Raw genomic sequence first — 7,597 nt, 5'->3', positions numbered from 1 at the left:
AACAGACTTTTGGGGCAAGTGCTGTTTAGGGCTGAACGATGAATCGATTTGAAGTCGAAATCGCAATTTGAAGCAATGCGATTAGCCAATCGCAAAGTCTGCGATTTTTTTAAGTCCTATTACTTTCTTATTGGAATTGTTTTATTTCGTAGTATTAAAACTTTATTTATTTAACAAAAAAATGTGTTCTATGTTTGATTGTTCTATTTCAATGAAAACATTTTTAATAAATACATGTTGGAAGCAATTAATATATTTTAAGTTATCATCCTTGCATTAAAATATATAGAGCAGTTCATATTTTGATGGTATCATGTAGTAATGCTCCATCACATGTTTAAAATCTATTACTGAAGTGAAGACAATGCATATATTATCAGAGTCCGTTTTTTGTTTGCATTTTGACCACAAGTATTGTGGTTAATGCTGACATGATTCCTTGTTAAAGGTTTCAGTTTGGTGTTTTAACATCTTAACACAGCTGTTTTGTTGCCAGAAAAAAGGGGGAAACCGATTCTCAAACTGAGTACGGGCGGATTCGCTGACAGTTACAGCCGGCAGCATCAGGCGGTTGTCAGAATTGTCAAAATGCCCTCCAGTCTTTGACCTTACATCGCGGGGGTGTGGTTAGATGCCATTGACCAGGAGGGTATACGATGCTCGCATTTTTACTTCCTCGACTTGACCCAAATATAAAAACAACTATCATGAATAAAACATAGCGATCGCGAACAACCTACGTGTTTCAAATATCAGAATCAGAATACGTATTTATCCTGGATGAATCCGATTAGCTATGAAGCTCTTTTTCACAAATCTGCAGTCGTCCCCCCCCCCCCGTATGTATATATGAAGAGTAATTGTAAATGCATAGCAGGCGACCTTTTCTGCAATGGCTTTTTTTTCTTTCTCGCAGAGACCTATGAATTCGCTGCTTTTTGTTCGTAATCGACGCAAGCACCACGCGTCGTCTTCACTTCACGGGTTCAAGATTGCGATGAGCAAGCTAATCTTAAAGAGGCGTGCGCGAGATTCCGACGCTCGCTTTTCGAGTCGCAATGAGCTCAAGGGATTTCCCGGCTCCACTGTGCCACGTGTCTCGAGGTCACCATGAACGCCACGAAGTTCAGTTGCCAAAGTCACGTGGCCATACTAATACCAAGTGGCGGTGTCGGTTAGGTGGTGGTGGTGGTAGTAGTAAATCAGCGTTGACCTATAATCGCAGCTGCGTTATTTAATAACCAGGTATTAACCCTTCCATCGACGAGCATTGACCATTGCGGGTGAAGTATGGCTCAAAGAACCCACGCACTGGTCTACAGCCAAATAGCTTCCGAAATAAATGTAGTCCAACTTTACTAATTCTGGGTCACTGCGAATGAAAATGATGCTTACAGTTGTTGATTGAGAGCTCTAGCAGCGAGCGGCGAGCATTGCGAGCGATTTCACCCAGGACATTGCAACAATGGAGAAACGCAATCAGGGCAAATAGGGCCCATCAATGCTTGCAGACTATTGGTGGACAGTGACGAGAGATGCTCCATTTAATGAATACAAGAGACAAGCCAAGGAGCGCCGAGTAGACACTGAATAAGGACTAAATTATGCACTTAAATATAATAGGTTTTTTGCCTTTTGTTTCATGATACATTTTATTTATACAACCCTTTTGCAGATTTTTTAAGTGTTACATGAACAGGACAGGTGACATGTTATCATGTAAAGCAACCATAAACACGTGAACAGACCAAGATTTACAATTTATGAGTAAAACTCTACTCTCTACACAATACGCATAGACGTAAAATGTAAAAACCTTAATACCTTGGGCACAGTAGCCAATCTCTTGTTTTAATTGTCATATTTTAATTCAGCACATCAAAATTCATAATAAACAGCACGTTTCATCTCTGAAGCAGACGACGTCTAAATAATTCTAGACCAGCGTCATCCACCCGGTAGTGGATTAACGTCATGCGTTTACGCTTAGCCCATTGAGACAAGACGTTTTGCTTTGCGAGAACAACAAAAAAAACCCGAGTAGGTGACTTTACATTTAGACCCACAGCTCTTGAATTTCAACTTGCAGAGATCCATAGGCGTGCATACCTATCCAGCGACTTACATGAAAACGATTTAAATAGACGGCCATGTACTTGCATGGAGGCTCAACTAACTACGTAGCCATGCAGAGACCTGTATAAGAGCTTGTATACTTACATAGAACGCATACACTTATCATATATGCTTGAACACATAAGAGACCAATAGACTTATGGAACCAGACACCAACATATTTTTATCATGCTATTACACAGAGATCCTTAGAATTACTCAGAGCACCAAAACGATTTGACGAATATATTTACACGCAGACCGATAGACTTCCGTAGATAGGGCAGATAAGTGGCTACATCTCCACGTCAATGCCTGTCATTCATTTCAAAGCGTGTCTCTCAAAGTGGACGGGGAGCGGTAGTGTAGTGGTTAGCGCTACGCTGCGCTACGAAACCGGAGACGCGAGTTCGATTCCCGCTCACGGCCAACACCAGTGACGATTATCTGAACCGGTCCTGGGCCTCCCCCTAAGGTCGGCTCAGCCTCAAATGAGTACCTGGTGCAGCGGGGCGTGGTGCTGGCCACCCACCCACTCGTGTGCCGTTCCCACCTTCATAGGGTGTTACTCGCTAACAGCACTTGTCCCAACAGTCTGTAAAGGCTATATGGGGGATCTTTGTATTTTGGGGGGGGGGGGGTATCGATTGAGACACGTAGATCAAACGCAGCTCGTTTGCCCCCTGTTCTTTACACGCGACGCTGCTCACATTCTGCAATTACATCATCGGAATGCCGTGTGCGCTGACTATAATTGATGTATGCGGAACTTCTTTCGCCCCGCACGTAGCCAACCCGTGCTAATCGAAAGGACAACAACAGCAATAATGGTAATCAATCTTGATTTGAAGCTTTCGTGACAGCAGGAATCCATACTCTTTCTACCGACGTGACTTTACCGAAATAACCAAAGAGCCCTTTGCCAATCCATTGCTCTATGAAGGCCTCCAAATGCTGTGTCGGTCGTAGCGCGTTGTTTGACAAGACCACAGATCACCACGGTGGGCCGTGCGGATTAGTGAAGGAGGTGAGATGGTGGGTGGGTGGGGTTGCACCCAGACCTGGTACAGATATCACTCGCCTCTGATGTTAACCGCGTGCGTAACTGATTCATAATTTTGCGCAAATCGTAAGACCCCCTTTACACGCAATTCGATGCGTTCATCTTTGTATTACGAGCCCTTAACAATCGATAATAATCGATTCATCGAAGCGTCGATAACCGCAACATGTTAATTCAAACCTTATTTGATCAGACCACCCGGAATGAGTCGGATCTCGCCCGATCTCGAAAGCCAAGCAGGTCTAGGCCTGGATACAATTTTTTTTTGCCCCAAACCGGTGCTCTCTACGCTCAACATTTCAATTTAAAGCTTTCGTGACTGCAGGGATTCATCTTCTTGGTTCTTTCGGTAAAGTCACGTAGAAGGGAAATAATAAAATAATAAAAATACAACATAATAAAATAATCTAACAACATAATTTATTATGTTTTATTTTTTTTATTTTATTATTTCCCTTCAACGTGACTTTACGCTCAACTTGTTGTGCAGAAACATCAATTGGTCTCTGCTCCCCGCCCATCAAATCCGTAGTGACCAGCGTGGTGAAGTATGGTCACATAACACCGACGATCCGCATGACGTGAGGGTGGGGGGAGGCCCTCATCCAGCAGTGGATTGACAATGGCCGTACCGCTCCAATGCCTTCTCTGGAATGTCTTCGTTATTGCTCTTAATTACATTTTAATTGAGTGGTCGAGTCTCCATTTTTATCTTTTTTCATTTATTTTTACGATCAGAGGAAACAAGAAGATGCTTCGTTCATCATTTCGTATTTTTTTTTTATCTTTGCTTTATGTACACCCCCCCCCCCCTCGCGCTCACTCTTTCGCTCTCATGCCCCCCTCTCCCCTACCTCTCCCGTCACTATCTCTCTCTCATCTCCCCATGCTCTCTATCCCATCCATATCTCTGTCTTTCTCTCATCTCCCTGCATTGCCGTCCGCTTTCTCTCTCTCTCCATTGCACACACAGCCACACACACCTCACATTCCCTCCATCTCTCTCTCTCGTTCCCATGCCGTTCTCTTAGCATGTAATTGTTATAACACTAATTGTTATAACAACACTCTTACAACATCAGAGTGCAGCGCCACATTAAATACGCACTACAATGACGATAGTTTAAAGCGATATGAAGCATGTTTTATTTTCAAAATGGAAATATGGTTATCGGGGGAGGGGGGGGGAGGCAGAGCTTTGTGACGTCATATTTGAGGGGGGTCTGACTTTTTGTGACGCCGTGCGACGAGAGGGGGGGGGGGGTCAAAAATCGTCAAAAATCGCGTGACGTCATTTATGGACGGCCCCTAAGTGCGTGTCGTCTATTCATTCCGGCACGTTTATTTTTAGGCTCGTGGGAGGCTAAGAGGCATGTGATTGGGTGGGTGATGATGTCGGTTTGTTTACCTTAAAAAAAACATGCACGACTCATTCTTGTCTTCAATCAAACAAGTGTCCCCTTAATACGAGTCGTCAATGAAGGAATTGTCCACGGGGTATTTTTTCTCTCTCTCTCTTTCTCGAGCAGACGCCTACACACACGAAACGCACGCACACACGAAACACACACACACACGAAACGCACACACACGAAACACACACACACAAGAAACACACGAAACACACACGAAACAGACACACACACGAAACACACACACAAGAAACACACGAAACACACACACAAGAAACGCACACACACAAGAAATACACACACACAAGAAACACACACACACAAGACACACACACACAATAAACACACGAAACACACACACACAAGAAACGCACACACACAAGAAACACACGAAACACACAAGAAACGCACACACACAAGAAACACACACACACAAGAAACACACACACGCACAAGACACACACACACAAGAAACACACACACACAAGAAGCACACACACACGAAATACACACACACACAAGAAACACACACACACACACGAAGCATAAAATCACACGAAACATAAAATCACACGAAACACACGCACACGAAACAAAAACACGCACGAAACACACACATACACGCGCGCGCGGCAGCGTAGCGGTGAGCGCGCTGCGCTACGAATCCGGCGCACCGAGTTCGATTCCCGCTCACGACCAACACCGGTGACGAATATCTGAACAGGTCCCAGGACCTCCCCTAGGTCGACTCAACCTCAAATGAAAAAAAGGCGCTGGGGGCGTGGTGTTGGCCACCCTCCCTCCTCGTGTGCCGTTCCGGCCTTCGTAGGCGTTGCGCGCTAACGGCACTTGCCCCGCCAGTATGATTAAGGCTACACGGGGGACCTTTGTCTTTGTCTCGTCCTCTGTTGCGCAATAGCGCGACGACTAAATGTTTGATGAAGGGAGAGGCGCGTGGATGCGCGCGCGCGCCCGTGCGCGTGCACGTGTGTGTGTGTGTGCACGCACGACCAATCATTGACGTTTATCTGAACCGGTCCTGGGCCTCCCCTAGGTCAACTCGGACACAAATGTATGTATGTACTGTATGCTAAATTTATTTCGCAACGTGCTCAGCCAAACGTGCCGATCGTATTTAGTACTAAACATAGCCACTGGGGAGACAAAGGCGGCCGGGCGTGGTGCCGACCACCCACCCCCTCGCGTGCCGTTCCGGCCTTCATAGGTGCAAGCTCGCTAACAGCACTTGCCCCAACAGTCTGTTAAGGCTATACGGGGGATCTGTGTCTGTTGTTGCGCGTGTGTCTGTGTAGGCGTGTGCGCATGCGTGAGCATTTGCACCGTGTGTCTGATTGCAACCTTCGTGTGTATGTGCACGTGTGTGTGTCACGTGGCCTTAACGTGCACATAGCCTGGCACATGCGCCGTGGTGACGTCACCGCTACTTAGTGTCTGGTGGTGGTTGTTGTTGTGTCACGTGGAGTTGTCTGGGGACGGGTTGTGGTGCAGCGGTTAGCCCACTGCGCTTCGAACCCGGCGAACCGTGGATATCTGAACTGATTCTGGGCCTCCTCTAGGTCGGCTCAGCCTCAAATGTGTACCTGGTGCGGTGTGTAGTAAACATCGCCACAGGGGAGACAAAGGCGGCTGGGCGTGGTTCTGGCCACCAACCTTGTCCTGTGCCGTTCCGGCCCTCATAGGCGCTTGCTCACAGCACTTGCCCCAACAGTCTGTGAAGGCTACACCGGGGATATCTTTGTCTTTGTATGTACACACAACGTATGTACGTGTCTGTGGACACGTGGTTCTGTACGCGCGCCCGTCTGAGTTATTAACGGTGCGAATAATGGAATGTAGCTGGGTATGTTAACCGATACGATGTATTGCCTTAAGCCTGGCGTAGCTCCTCCATACGATGCGTCAATGACTCAATTGTGAGTTCACCTGGCGGCAAGTGTCGCTGGGCAAAGCGGTGCCTCGATTCCGGCTCACGATCAATGAACGATCAATAGCATTGGCGAATATCTGAACCGCCGGTTCTGGGCCTCCCCTAGGTCGACTCGGCCTCAAATGAGTAACAACTGCCACTTGGGGGGGGGTGGGGGGCGGGGAGAGTTCCTCACTGAGTCCCGAGACTTTTTCAGAATCACAATCAGAATCTGCATTTATTTATTTTCTTTCTGGAGCAATCTGATGAGCCGTGAAGTTCACGTTTATCGCAGTAGAGTTGCGATCTTGCCGTGCGCAATCCCAAATTGAGTACATTTTGGCAGGTAATATATATTAGCGCTGGCATAATTGGCCAATGCCGGTTACGTTGTTTTGAACTTGTATTGAAGCGAACACGCGCCCCGGTAGCCCAAACAATATGCGGTGAAATCTGGATATCATCCCGAGTTTAACATTTTATCGCCTCCATGGAATGGTAGCAAAGGGGGCGGGAACTACCTCGGCTTTGGGCGGAGCTACCCGATCGATGGGCGGAGCTACTCGAGGGATGGGCGGGGCTACTCGAGGGATGGGCAGAGCTACTCGAGGGATGGGCGGAGCTACCCGATCGATGGGCGGAGCTACCCGATCGATGGGCGGGGCTACTCGAGGGATGGGCGGAGTTACTCGAGGGATGGGCGGAGCTACCCGATCGATGGGCGGAGCTACCCGATCGATGGGCGGGGCTACTCGAGGGATGGGCGGAGCTACTCGAGGGATGGGCGTGGTCTGTGAGCGGGGCTAGTGATTGAGTGGGCGTGACAAAGGAGAAGGAGGGAGAGAGGCCACATGGCTGGCCCCTGTGTTGCAGTTGAGGTCGCTTTAAGAGGTGAACTTATCCTCAAACCACCCCCCCCTCCAATCTCGGAGTGGAGGGGGAGTGGAGAGGGGATGGAGGCATCAAAGCATTGGATCTCACTTCCAGTGGCCATTGAAACAGAGCGAATGTCGCTGTGAGGCTCTGTGCGGTGTGCATGGTCCGGTGTATTTCGGGGGGGGGGGGGGGGATTATGCGGAG

The sequence above is a fragment of the Lampetra fluviatilis genome, chromosome 14 (assembly GCF_964198595.1).
Source record: "Lampetra fluviatilis chromosome 14, kcLamFluv1.1, whole genome shotgun sequence".
NCBI classification, from domain to species: Eukaryota; Metazoa; Chordata; class Hyperoartia; order Petromyzontiformes; family Petromyzontidae; genus Lampetra; species Lampetra fluviatilis.
The sequence above is the reverse complement of the archived record's forward strand: the minus strand, read 5'-3'. Positions refer to the sequence as shown.